The sequence below is a fragment of the Polypterus senegalus genome, chromosome 1, assembly GCF_016835505.1.
Source record: "Polypterus senegalus isolate Bchr_013 chromosome 1, ASM1683550v1, whole genome shotgun sequence".
In the NCBI taxonomy this organism is placed as follows: Eukaryota; Metazoa; Chordata; class Cladistia; order Polypteriformes; family Polypteridae; genus Polypterus; species Polypterus senegalus.
The window spans coordinates 336,243,453-336,258,684 of record NC_053154.1 but is presented as its reverse complement, the minus strand read 5'-3'; the positions used below and the strand labels follow the sequence as shown (position 1 = coordinate 336,258,684).

Below are 15,232 nucleotides of genomic sequence, written 5' to 3'. Positions count from 1 at the left end.
AGGATGCCTCCTGGACGCCTCCCTGGTGAGGTGTTCCGGGCACGTCTAATCAGGAGGAGGCCCCGGGGAAGACCCAGGACATGCTGGAGGGACTATGTCTCCTGGCTGGCCTGGGAACGCCTTAGGATTCTCCCGGAAGAGCTGGAAGAAGTGGCCGGGAGAGGGAAGTCTGGGCCTCTGCTTAAGCTGCTGCCCCCGCGACCCGACCTCGGATAAGCGGAAGAGGATGGATGGATGGATGGATGGATTTAAAACCACATAGGAATGCTGTGGCCAAAGTGCTTTACAATAATAGAATAAAAGAAAACAAACAAATAACATAAATAGAAATAAAATATATGAACATAAATAAAATAAATAATAAATAGAAGTAATGTGATAATCACAATGAGGAAACCATTAGTATTACTGAAGGTCACAGAATGCAAGTGACTAGAAACGAGTCTTTAATTTTGATTTGAATTGTCGACGACTCCTTTATGTGACGAGCTAAAGAGTTCCACAGATGAGGTGCCACAGCTGTCCCCCTTAGTTTGACACTCGGTACGAGACAATAAGAGACAACTGGCCTGAAGATCTAAGCACTCTGGATGGCTGGTGTAAAGCACACAATTCAGATAAATAGGCAGCAGCGAGCCCATGTAAAGATTTAAAAACTAGCAACAAGATTTTAAAATCAATTCATAAACTGATAGGCAACCAGTGTAAAGAAGCTAATATTGGAGACACAGAGTCAGACTTTCTTGCCCCAACCAGGAAGCGAGTGGCAGCATTCTGGACCAACTGTAACCTGCGGATCAGAGATTTGTTAATCCCAGAATACAACGAGTTGCAGTAATCCAGGCGAGAGAAGATTAAAGCAGGAGTAGCTTTCTCAAGATCCCCAGAAGATAAAAAAAGGCTTGATCTTACCTAACAGATGAAGGTGGAAAAAGCAACTCTTGACTACTGAATTAACTTGTTTCTCAAAAGAGAGGTTACTGTCAAAGATAACACCAAGATGATGGACCTGAGGTTTGCAAAAGACAGAGAAAGAGCCGAGAAGTCCAAGACCAGTTTGGGTTTTAGCTGATGGACCCGCTATAAGCTCCTCCATTTTATTTTGATTCAGATCAAGAAAATTATTAGCCATCCAGGATCTTAGTTCAGACAGACAGTTGAGCAGTTGATTTATTGCAGAGTTGCAGACGGAAATATAAACCTGAGTATCATCAGCATAGCAGTGAAAAGAAATGTTAAATTTCCTAAAAAGAGCTCCAATAGGGTGAAGGTATATAGAGAATAAGATAGGAACCAAAATGGATCCCTGAGGAACACCACATTTAAGACGAGCAGTACACAAAAAAGAGAAATTTAAAGTCACTGAAAAGTGTCTACCAGTTAGATATGACCTGAACCAGTTAAGAGCGGCCCCTTTAAGCCCAACAAGATGTTCGAGCCACATCAGCAATATCTCATGGTCAATGGTGTCAAAGGCAGCGGACAGGTCAAGGAGGAGAAGGACAGCAGTGCCACCTGAGTCAGTAATAAGAGAGAAGTCATTGAATACTTTAAGGAGGGCCGTCTTAACACCATGATAACACCTAAAGCCAGATTGGTACTGTATACACTTATTACAGTTGCGTTATACATTATAGCTCTGTTTGGCTTTGAAATGAACACGTAAATACTTTTTAAACTTACAGTTTTACAGTAAAACTCCAGTAAAAACAATTTTTTCAATTAACTTTTCATTAATATCCCACTGAATTTTGACTCAGTTGTAATAAGGACGTCATATAGCGCCCGACCCAGCACAGACTGGAGCAGAGGCACGTACAAGCTAAACAGAGGCTTTATTAATTCTTCACCTGTAGGCACACATCTTCCCCATGACCCACAGGTAATACACAGTCCCAAAACACATTTACAACAACCCCAAACACTCTCTTTGTCCACCACTCCTCCTCACCAAGCTTAGTCCTCCTCCTCCCGACTCCGGCCTCTGAGTGGCGTTGGCTGGCCCCTTTTATATCCCACCCGGAAGCATTCTAGGTGCTTGACCACCTGGTCCGAATTGCACTTCCGGGTGGGGCTGAAGACTCATCCAGCCAGGCTGCTGACTCCACGCAGCACCCCCTAGCGGCCATCCCATCTCCCAACCTGGCTGTGGAGGACTCCATCTCCCATGGAACCAGGCGGGAGGCTGGGGAATCATAGTCGGCCCGGGAGGGTACCACCAAGTGTCCCGGGGTAGGTATTGAGCTGTCCATGTTTGCTACACCAGTAGGGGTGTCCCACCCGGGCATGGGACCCAGCCGTCCATCACACCGTGTTTGGACTTGCATCGTGACAACGCAATGTATGACCAATGAGTGAATTTTGTTTCTTTCTCTCTAATAAATAAACTGACTTTTTCGAATGTTTGTCACTGTGATTTGTTAACTGTCTTTGCAAAAGCTATTCTGACGGGAAACTGTAAACATTTTAATACAAATGGCATATCGAGATCTCCTTTGGTGTCTAATGTTATCCCCTGAGGATGTACTACATTACCTTTCTTGTCACCTGTTCAAATTTTACATGTCAGAATTCTTCAATCAATTTTCAGTACAATTAATCTTGTCCTGCGAAATTGTGTGGCTGTGTGTGTGCACCCTGCGGTGGGCTGGCATAGGGTTTGTTTCCTGCCTTGCACCCTGTGTTGGCTGGGATTGGCTCCAGCAGACCCCCGTGATCCTGTAGTTAGGATATAGCGGGTTGGATAATGGATGGATGGATTAATCTTGTCCTACTGCATAGCCCATCACTCAGACATAAATTACACAACAACAAATACATCCTTCTGTCTACAGTGATTCAGCCGATGGAAGACAAACGGTGTTAACAGTTGTAGATATTCTTCATGATATTGTAAGTTGATGTTTTCATCTTCCTCACCATTGCCACCAACTGTTTCAGCCGAGTCTGTTGATATGCATTTAACCAATTTGCTGTTTAACCAATTGTAATTTTTGGCATTAATTCGTTTGACTTCATTGTTTCTCGGTGCTAGGATTGTCCGTGTACTTATTTCTTCTGTTGATAACCCTTTGGGATGAAATTCTTTATTAAGATTTGGACATAAGTCTTCTTTTATTGGGAACTTAAAAAGGGAGGAAAACGTAAAAATATATAACAGCTAAGAGCGCAGAAACTGTGTCTGACAAAAGCATTCACACGAATGAGAGGTGAGAGGACCATGAACCGGAAATGGTGGAGAGGAGGGCAGGACTTGAAAAAATCTCTTGGCAATAGTCTGGTTCTCGTCTCAAGATTTTCTTTTATAACTGAGAGATAATGTAATATACATACTTCACTGCATTTCATCATATAAATGATATTAAGAGCTTCAAGAAGAAAGCCATTGGAAATCTAAATTGACTTTGAAGACAGTCAGCATCATCTGCAAATATGCGCTCTCTTCTAATGAATTGAATTCCTTTTTTGTTATTGTATGGTACAAGGAGATTCAATATGCAAATACTCCATAAACATATTTTCCAATAAAATGATAAAACGGCAATAATAATAATAATAGATAAAAAACAATGTAAAATGTACAATATGAAAGCAAAAGTACAATATACATGTACATATAGTGCAGATTGTGATATCATTCATAAAGTGGCTCAGGTTGCACAAGTTTCCAGTGAGGTGATCATACTTATCAAGTAAAGAAATACAGTAGTTCTACCAGGAGCACTTGATGGACTGATTGAGGGCGTTTAGAGCTGTTGGAATGAAACTGTTTCTGAACCGCGAGGTCCCTACAGGAAAGGCTCTGAAGCATCTTCCATATTGGGGAAGTCCAAATAGACTGTGCCCCATGACTGAGGCAGCGTGTGCTAGAAACTCTATTTCTCCACGCTCTTGACACAATCTGCGGTAGAGCTTTCCGATCACCTGCTGTAGAGCTGTGATTGCACCCTCTGACACAGTGGGTTAAACTACTCTGAGTGGTGCAAAGAGAGTAACAACTCTAAAGCAGCGATGGTATTTGGAATAGTTTGGCGATTCTGTGTACCATTATATGGTTACGGGTTGATTACAATCAGATACTTAGAACTAAAAAACGATATGCAGTTAATGTCAGTGTATTTGATAAAGCTGCATCATGGATGTGAGTCTAAAAAAGTAAGGTAAACCACACAGGAACAGTAGCACTGTTCTGACGTTGGGTGCCGCCAGTTTGCAAAACCAGGTCAAAAACTTGCATATGCCATTGATTGACCTGGCGTGAGAATGTGCGTGGCTTTATGCCATGTTTAGTTTTTATACCTCCCGATGTGAGCGTGGAAACAAGAGTACGCAACATTTTTGTGCGTACGTACTATTTACACGAGGCCTCTGGAGAGGTAACAGCAAGACCCCCCCCAAAAACAGAATGACAACCACAGAACAATGGCCTTTTCCTTCTCCTTCCTGATTAGCCAACTCATAATGATAAAGTGACGACAAGTCTTCAGAAGGCTGTGCACATTCATTCTTAAAAGTCAAAAACTGAACTCTCTCAGTTCCAAGAAATGCTCGGTCCCTTTGCTGTGGCCCTCCACATTGCACTCAGGAGCCTCCTGTTTCCTTTAATCCTCCTTAAGATGTTTCTAGAACTCCATTGGAGTCCACATGTGGCAAACTGAATTGATGGGACATCATTTTGAAAGACCTACGTGTACCTGTGAAAAGAAGGTCCCATAAGTCATGGAATGGAATAAGTGACCAAGTACTGTGGTAGACAGTAGGGCTTTAAGGACCTTCAAAACTCGACTTGATGTTATTTTAGAAGAATGAAGTGGACAAGACTGACAAATGTGCAGATTGTTCTAATGTTTTAATTCACCCTGCATATCAGTACAAGCTGTGAAGTTCAACAAACTGTCTGTAGACCTCTGTGATCAAATTGTGGTAAAGCAGAGATCAGAGCAATGGGATAAATCCATTTATAAAGCTTTGAGAGCTCCCAGGAGCACAGTGGCCATGAGAACTGTGAATCGGAAGATGTTGGAAAGCAGCAGGACTCTTTTTAGAGTTGGTAGTCTGGCCAAACTGTGTAACCAGTCCAGAGGGGTCCTGGTCTAGGAGGTGACAAAGAACCCAATGATCACTCTGGTAGAGCTTCAGAGATCTGCCATTGAGATTGGAGAACCTGTCAGAAGGATGGCAATCTTAGCAACACTCCATCAATCAGGCGGTCACGGCAGAGTGGCTACACAGAAGCCACTCTCGAGTGGAAAGGCATCGGACAGTTGGAAGGACTCTGAGATTGTGAGGAGTAAGACTATCTGGTCTGATGACACCAAACATTTGGGCAGAACTCCAATAACCAGATTTGACCAAGACGGGCACTGCTCGTCATCTGTGTAATACCATCTTTACAGTGAAGCATGCTGGTGGTAGTAACATGACGTTAATGGGACAGGGAGGCTGGTCAGAATGAAGGGAAGGATGAATGCAGTCAACGACCTTGAAGACAACCTGCTCCAGACTATACACCACCTCAGACTGGGGCAAAAGGTTCATCTTTCATCACAGCCATGACCTGGAGAATACAGCCAAGACAACATTGGAGTGGCATTGGCACAGGTCTCTGAAGGTCCTTGAGGTCCTGAGCCTGCACTGGTACAGTGCGTTGCTGCACCCACCACACAATGAAACAGCTTGGGATTCCGGTTGGTGAAGGCAGTCCAGCCCCACCCTCCGGTAATTACCTTCTATCTGGTTTTACATGGACAACCCCTTGGCCAGGTCCAGCCACTTGGGTCCTCAACAGTGAGGATCCTGTGAACTGGATCACCCTCAGGGAATCGTACCACATGGTCATAGTGCCATAACTGACGCTTCTTCACAATGTAGGTAATGTGCCTCATTCGGGACTCTGTGAGCAACGCAAAGTCAAACCAGCGGTACCCAAGGATTTTCTGAACAGGCACAGTACCAAAGGAGTCCAGACTTCATCTCAGGTCACTGCATAGCATCCATGTCTCACAAACAGGGAGCACCAGGACTCAAAAGACTTGGAACTTCATCCTTTTGCACCACACGCCCCTTTCCAGTGACCTCATGACCGCATCCCCCATGCGCTCGCAATCCTTTTACTGACTTCATAGGAAGAGTCACCAGAAACATGAATGTCACTGCCAAGGTAAGTAAACCTCTCAATGACAAAGTCGACACTCTCTCCTCAGACAGACCCACTGCTGATGTGCCCAGGAGGTCATTAAAGGCCTGGACCGTTGGTTTTTACCAGGACACTCGCAAGCCCAGACACTCAGACTGTCAAGAGCCCCAATCAGAGCCTCCATTGACTCTACAAACATCACAACATCATCGGCAAAGTCAATAGTTACTGATTTTCCTCTACACTCAATAGCCAATAATGACAGATGGAAAACATGTTTCCAGAAAGACTTGCACATCTATTACAAATCATAAACTGAAAGCTCTCATTCCTAGAGGTATTCAGGCATTTAATGGAGTACTTTGTTGAATTTGTCGTGTGGTGGGTGCAGCAACATGCTCTACCAGTATATGCTTCCCCAACCTGACCTGACCTGACCTGAGTGGAGATTAATGGGCAAAAATGTCAAATATATCCAATTTCAAATGAAATCTACAACACAATAAAGTGTGCAGAACGTGGCAGAGTCTGAAGATTCTCTGTATCCCCTACTTGTCAATGCGTATTGTTTGTACTGTCACATAAAGTCTAACCCTAACCTGTGATCATCAGAGGTGACTGTATAGAGGGTACAGATCTACAAATACCTGGGAGTTCAGCAGGATGATAAACTGGACTGGACTGCCAATACTGATGCTTTGTGCAAGAGAGCCGACTATACTTCATTAGAAGGCTGGCATCCTTCAACATCTGCAATAAGATGCTGCAGATGTTCTATCAGACGGTTGTGGCGAGCGCTCTCTTCTATGTGGTGTGCTGGGGAGGCAGCATAAAGAAGAGGGACGCCTCACGCCTGGACAAACTGGTGAGGAAGGCAGGCTCTATTGTAGGCACGGAGCTGGACAGTTTGACATCCGTGGCAGAGCGACGGGCACTGAGCAGACTCCTGTCAATCATGGAGAATCCACTGAATCCACTGAGCAGGATCATCTCCAGACAGAGGAGCAGCTTCAGCGACAGACTGCTGTCACCGTCCTGCTCCACTGACAGACTGAGGAGACCCCACACTATGCGACTCTTCAATTCCACCAGGGGGGTAAACGTTAATATTATACAAAGGTAATGTCTGTTATACCTGCATTGTTATCGCTCTTTAATTTAATATTGATCTTTATTAGTATGCTGCTGCTGGAGTATGTGAATTTCCCCTTGGGATTAATAAAGTATCTATCTATCTATCTATCTATCATCTATCTAATGGGGGTGACACTTCAAAGAGTTGGGGTTCCAGCTTGTCAACCCCATTTAATATGAAACAAGTCTTCAGCAGACAAATAAAATGTGCAGAAAGTGAAGGGGCTTAGATACTTTCTGAATCCACTATATATTTCGGAGCACTTTCTATTATTAGTGTTTATATATTTTCATCTTTTATTTTTATACTAGCCATCCCTCGCGGCTCCACCCACGAAGTAGTGAAACAGCACAGTGAGGAGGGCCCTGCCAGGCTCCCCACGCCTGATGTCACTGTTCCCCCCCAGCCCACAGCCTCTGTCACAGATTAGCGTGAATATATCTCTCCTGCTAGCGAACTGTGATACTTAGCGCGATGAGAGAAGTCGCAAAATCAACGGGAATGTTCAAGCAAATTCTAGAAGAAAATCTGATCTAGATCTGTTAAGTAGTTCTCTTGTTCGCTAACTAAGCAGATGTAAGGTACGCCCCGAGGCTGACACGTAAGTGAGGAGGGTATCGCCACCCTCCCCTCGGTCCGCAGCCTGTCTCTCAGATACGCACAAATAAATTGGTACCGTAAGCGAACTCTGATACTTAGCGCAATGAGAGAAGTCGCAAAATCAACCAGAATGTTCAAGCAAATTATCGAAAAAAGCCCAATCTAAATCCATTAAGTAGTTCTCTCAATCGCCAACTAAGCGAATGTAAGGTACGCCCCGAGGCTGGGGTGTGAGAGAGGAGGGCCCCGCCCCCTCCCCGCAGCCTCTCTCTCAGATTCGTGGAAATAAATCAGTTCCACAACTGAACTATGATACATAGCGAGATGAGAGAAGTCGCAAAATTAACCGGAATGTTCAAGCAAATTCTAGAAAAAAACCCCGATCTAAATCCGTGAAGTAGTTCTCTCGTGAAAAGCGGACAGACAGACAGATGTTGGATTTTATATATAAAGGAATTTTGCGATTTACTATCATTGAACCATCAATTCGGCAAAATAACCTGGAAAACTTGTTGTGAGAGAAGTACAGGGTTGACTTGGTGATGGTGAGAGATTTGTCCAACCCTGATACTGTAATGGCCCGTCACTACCATGTGCTGCTTCTAGTGATTTGATAGATTTGAGCTTGTTTAATCCACGCAGCACATCTCCCTCTACAATTTACACATCCGTCATTGGAGTCCCTCTTACTGCTGCGGTTATCAGCTTCTTCATGTGTTTCAACTTTAGAATAATGCAAGTTCAAAGCGTTTGCTATTTCGCTGTCTGTGTATTATAGCTTAGCTTTATCGTTCTTAATACTCTACACCTCCTCGTTCACTGTTGTTTTACTACTAAAATATTAAAAGAATCTCCTGTGGGTCGTCTTTTGTCTTTTCTTCAATATTTCCTCTCTAATTACTTCTTAGATTTCTTAATATCCTTTTTAATCATTGACCTAATTCCCTCATAAACCCTGTGGTTAATGTCAGAGTTATTGGTCTTTAACTGCTTATTCATTTTGGTTTTTCTTTTCATGCCCTTATTCATCCACCATGGGGTTTTTCTTTTTAATTTCTTACTGCTTTTAAATTTCAGACTTAACTCGTCCTGCATTGTACATCAAATGATTTTAAGCCCGCTCTTCTGCCGTGTCCACATTTAAAAGCTTACCCCAGTTTAACAATTTTTTTTAATAATAATGACACAAAATAAATCAAAAATGGCGGGGGCTCGTTTAGGATTCTCATATATTCTGAGAAGCAGAAACTAAACGAAAAGATTGACCTTTAGTTCATTTAGTCTTTTCAGGTGGAAGTCCAAGATAAGATTGACATGAGGTGGAGTAGCAGAGTTATGTGGGGTCCAGGCAGGAGGAGGCAGGGCCAGGAGAGGGGGAACAGATGTCAGTCCTCTGCCCTGCCAAACCCTGGTCCTGAAGAGAACTGCCAACATCAGAGCCCATCAGCTGTCGCCGAAACACACATGTGTGACAACAAGTAGTTAGATAGAAAAGGCACTACAGAATAGATAGATAGATAGATAGATAGATAGATAATGTAAAAGGCACTATATAATAGATATAGATAAAGGCGCTATATAATAGATGCAAAAGGCACTATATGATAGATAGATAGATAGATAGATAGATAGATAGATAGATAGATGGGAGCATTGCAGCACGACAAACCTTGGACACCACCACACAAACACAAGTCCCGGGTTCAAATAAGTGATTTATTATTATCAAATACCTTAACCAAGGCTTCTCTAATACAGGCCAACACAAATCCACACTCTTTCTCTTTCTTCCTCTCATTCATACCTCCAGGCGAGCTTTGACCTCCGTCCTCCACACTCCAACTGGCCTGAATGTGCCAGAGCAGCTCCTTCAATCTTGGATCTGGGAATACTTCCGATGACAGGGGGTATAGCACGATGGAATTACTTCCGAGTCGATTAGAAGTCCCAATAACCAAGGAGGAGCACATCTCCTAGCAGCAACCCCTGGTGGCACCCCGGGACCCTAACAGGGATGCTCTATGGCACTATAACTCCCTGAGAGTGTCTATTGGGGTACCCGATTCCAGGGTTTCTTCCATCTAACAGTTCAAAGGAGCGTGTAGCTTGAACAATTCAGCTCCCCCTGTCCTTCCTTTAAGCTGACCTCCCAGGTGGGTAATATTCCTCCATCTAATCCTGGCCAGCATTCCCATTCTTCAGGCGGCATCTTTTGGAGGCAGGGAACCTCCTGCCTCTTCACTTGCCTATGTGCCACTTAACAAGTAGAATTCAGGTAGTTAGGATTGGCAGCAAAACGTCTTCACCACTGATGGTGAACCCTGGAGCTCCAAAAAGCTACACTCACTCTTCACTTCATGTCAGAACATTTGCTAAAAACACAGCGGGTATCAGTCTCATTAAGAACAACGTGATGAGACCGCAAACCATCATGAAATTAAACAGTCTGGTTGAATTGTGTTACTTGAATAGAAACAAAACCAACAAAAGGATTCTGGATTCCACAAGTGGAGAGGCAAAGAGTTTTTTATTTAAGTAATTTAAGGACACGAATCTAAGTGAATAAATAAGGACACAAAATAAATGTGACTAAATATTAATAATAAATGTAAGTGATTGAATCCAAGGACACGACTCAGTTTAGACAAACTAAGATGGTGACACTTCCTGTCAAGTACAGGGGCCAGGCAGGAAGAGGCGGGTCCGGGGGGCGGGGGCAGACACCGCAATTGACATCAGAGGTGGTCGGGTTGTCAATCATCCAGTCTGCAGAGAGAGAGAGAGAGAGAGAGAGAGAGAGAGGAAGGAAAAAGGCTTTAGTTTACACTGCCATCTTGTGGATTGGCAGTGAATTACAGCTATATAGAGCGTTTAAGTTGTTCCCCAAGTTACCTAATTATTTTTTTTCCTTTTGTCCCAGGGCTGAATATTTTTCCAAAAAACTCAGTGTTCTAAAAAGCACAGCAAGCAACGGTTTCACACATAAACCAACATAAAATACTTTATGACAAATGTAACTGTTTTATGTTCCTACATTATGTACTGTAAATTCACATACTAACTACATACCTGTTTGTCTCATCACTCATAGGCTGAAAGACACTAGTTGAGTGGCTGGTAGTCCGTAGTGACTACTAGACCGCCTTGTCATTTGATTAAGGCCAGTAGCCATTTGCCGCCCCACGGGTCAACTATGACTCTGTCATTCTTAGTGGCAAAGCTAGGGGTGGGTGGAGGAGGCGGGCTGCCCCGGGCGGCACATTTTTGGGGGCGGCATTATTGGCCAAAAAGCTCAGTACAATTTGTGCGTAAGCAGCAGGGTTCGGAAAAATATCACTCATGTAAGAAACTTCAAATTCTCAGATTTTTATCCACAAATGCTTCAAAAATCATTTTCAGACTGTCCCTCTGTGACGGCATCAGACACAGCAGTTGCAATTTATGAGGCAATAACAAAAACAAACATCAACATTACACCAATAATAATTTCGAGGAAGATAAACAACTCACTAGCAATTTATAACTTTGTTTTGTGATCAATCCGAATGCGTTCTTGCTCTGCGCAGGAAACATCCCCACCTATGACTTGTACACCACACTGGCTCTGGTTTTCTCAGGGTAATTATATTAAACTAATAATCAGAACACGGCTTATCAGTGCGTCGGAGGGCAGCAAATTGAAGCACCGCCCCGAGCAGCACGAACTCAAGCTACGCCACTGTGTCATCCTCCCGGGGTGAACATCACTGTAGGCACGTCAGCTACATAAGCTGACATGAGAAGGTTGGCATCCTTCAACATCTGCAGTAAGATGCTGCAGATGTTCTACCAGACGGTTTTGGCGAGTGCCCTCTTCTACGCAGTGGTGTGCTGGGGTGGCAGCATAAAGATGAAAGACGCCTCACGCCTGGACAAACTCAGGCAGGCTCCATTGTAGGATTAAAGTTGGACAGTTTAACATCTGTGGCAGAGCGATGGGCATTAAGCAAACTCCTGTCAATCATGAAGAATCCACTGCATCCACTTAACAGGATCATCTCCAGACAGAGGAGTAGCTTTAGTGACAGACTTTTGTCACCATCCTGCTCCACTGACAGACTGAGGAGATCGTTCCTTCCTCACACTATGCGACTCTTCAATTCCACCCGGGGGAGTAAATGCGAACATTAATTTTATTTTTATTTTTTTCATTTTTATTACTATTTAATTTAATATTGTTTCTTTGTATCAGTATACTGCTGCTGGATTATATGAATTTCCCCTTGGGATTAATAAAGTATCTATCTATCTATCTATGAGCACGTTCAGTGCTACGATCAGCTGATGCAGATACCTGATTTTGGTTTTCGATCTCCAGATCACATGTATTAAAATTGGAGTTCGATAAGTCCAATTCAGAAAGAAAGAAAGAAAGAAAGACACATGAAGTATTTTGCTATGCACATTCGCTTCTCTCTCTCGCCCAATATCGATGCCATTCTAGGCACTGTTTACTCGCCATTCACGCAAACACAGAGATTTAACGTTAAGTCAGCGAGTCTAACAGTCCTACTAGCAAAGGGGGTCTACCTATAACACAACACTGAGTTTTATCAACATTTACAACTGTTTAATTGCCCTACGCCCCTGAATTTCGACTTTAGTCGACATCCGCTCTCAACCCTTTGTTAACGTCTGCCCTAAAAGAGTTAGGCCGGGTTTATACTTCACGCGACGCCACACATGCTGCAGTGGATGCTCCTGCTATGCAAGCGTTGTAGTGTTTATACTTGTGCGCGTACTTTACGTAAATCTGGAGAAGTCCACCAGGTGGCAGTGCAAAATATCACCACGGTGAGAACAGGTTCGGCTTCTCTGTGTTGTGAATTGCCTAGAACAGCCATTAAATTCCGTTAACACCTTACCGCAATATCTCTGAAAATGATGTTTAATGATTAAATCCAGGGATGTGTCCATTGCACAAGCATTGGGCACGAGTGAGAAACAATCCCTGGACGGGGCCTCAGCTCATCGCAAGGTGAATACAAGCACACACATACACTAGCGTCATTTTAGCGGCACCAGATCCCCAAATCTGCATATCTTTTGAAGGAAACTGGAGCACAGTGTGGAATCCAAGTAGGGAATACCAGCGACGTGACTCCCGTTGAGACAGCAGTGCTGCTGCTCCGCCATTGTGTCACCCCTATGTGTGCAATTATTAACAGTATTCATTATTTAAGTGAAATTAATGATTTATCTGTAAAATGTAACATACACACTTTAATGCATTTCATCATGAAAGTGATATAAAGTATAAATCTAAAGATTGTAAATGTGCAGAGAGTTGGAATATCTTACATTTATTGTGTTCTGTGTGGCGATCTATTGCTGCTTGCCATAGCGATTAATAACAGACATGACGTTTACGACCGTCTGCTTTAATGATAAAGTAAACTACGAGGTCAAAGCCGAAATTTCCACTTTAATCACAAAATACACGAGTTCACCATGTCCTTCATTTTTTTTCTCAGTGGCTCAAATACAGAGCTATACATTATGTTGCTGTTGTGAAGTTGCAAAAAAAAAAAGACGGCACAGAAGACGGTATGTGAGAATTTTAAAACGATCGGGAATATGCGACGCTTGAATATAAAAGCACCACAAATGCATCTGTATGTCGGCTTTCTGTCACATGTAGATTAGTAACCAGAGACTCTGACGTCACGTTCTGACTTTCAGCACACTGCGCCCCCTGACTTTTTGCTGGTATTGCAACTCACGCACACATCTCGTTAATTTCTGGGGACCTGCTCAGAGGACGCGTGAAATGAATGCTGGGAACGTGTGGCAGCCATGATGCGGGCGCATAAACATTCTGAGCGTGACGTATAAACGAGCCCTTAAACTTGCACCCACATACTATCTAGTCATATAAGTGTCCTGCATTGAGTTGGTAGTGTCGTGCCCTTGCCATGTCGTGTATTGTGTATGGGTGTCTAGGGTTGCATGATACACCAGTACTGGAAAATGATAAAAAAAACAGATATTAAAACAGTACGGTATCAGCATTTCTGGATTTCCAGTACCGGAAGTAAACACTTTTGTAGTTGTGAAAAAAATGACCATTTTCTGGAATCAACACACTTCACGGGTCCCCCATTATTAGAGGGTAGCAGAGGGTCATGCGACATGATGCATAGTGAGGCAAACACTTGTGCAACCCACCATGGAGGCTGGAGAAGGATGGGAAACATTTTGCTACCATTACTGAAGTCAAAAGTTCGGTATCGATGTAACAATATGGGTGGCCTGTATTATATTTCATGTATATTTACATGTATATTTCACTCTTCAATTCCACCTGGGGGTAAACACTAACATTATTCAAAGTTATTGTCTGTTTTTACATGCATTTTTATTATTCTTTCATTTAATATATATATTTTTTTGTATCAGTATACTGCTGCTGGATTATGTGAATTTCCCTTGGGATTAATAAAGAATCTATCTATCTTTCTATCTATCTATTATATAGTGGTGTGAAAAACTATTTGCCCCTTCCTGATTTCTTATTCTTTTGCATGTTTGTCACACAAAATGTTTCTGATCATCAAACACATTTAACCATTAGTCAAATATAACACAAGTAAACACAAAATGCAGTTTTAAATGATGGTTTTATTATTTAGGGAGAAAAAAATCCAAACCTATATGGCCCTGTGTGAAAAAGTAATTGCCCCTGAACCTAATAACTGGTTGGGCCACCCTTAGCAGCAATAACTGCAATCAAGCGTTTGCGATAACTTGCAATGAGTCTTTACAACGCTCTGGAGGAATTTTGGCCCACTCATCTTTGCAGAATTGTTGTAATTCATCTTTATTTGAGGGTTTTCTAGCATGAACCACCTTTTTAGGTCATGCCATAGCATCTCAATTGGATTCAGGTCAGGACTTTGACTAGGCCACTCCAAAGTCTTCATTTTGTTTTTCTTCAGCCATTCAGAGGTGGATTTGCTGCTGTGTTTTGGGTCATTGTCCTGTTGCAGCACCCAAGATCGCTTCAGCTTGAGTTGACGAACAGATGGCGGACATTCTCCTTCAGGATTTTTGGTAGACAGTAGAATTCATGGTTCCATCTATCACAGCAAGCCTTCCAGGTCCTGAAGCAGCAAAACAACCCCAGACCATCACACTACCACCACCATATTTTACTGTTGGTATGATGTTCTTTTTCTGAAATGCTGTGTTCCTTTTACGCCAGATGTAACGGACATTTGCCTTCCAAAAGTTCAACTTTTGTCTCATCAGTCCACAAGGTATTTTCCCAAAAGTCTTGGCAATCATTGAGATGTTTCTTAGCAAAATTGTGACGAGCCCTA

The 15,232-nt window shown here is 42.9% G+C and overlaps 1 long non-coding RNA gene across 1 annotated transcript in view; it reads right to left on the bottom strand.

Moving 5' to 3' along the window:
- Positions 1 to 10,385: 10,385 nt before the first annotated feature.
- The window catches only part of LOC120519792, a 34,111-nt gene continuing 29,264 nt past the window's right edge, over positions 10,386 to 15,232 (bottom strand). Inside the window, exon 3 of the long non-coding RNA XR_005631665.1 lies at positions 10,386 to 10,637. This is a non-coding gene — a long non-coding RNA (uncharacterized LOC120519792). The remainder of the gene's footprint in view (positions 10,638 to 15,232) is intronic.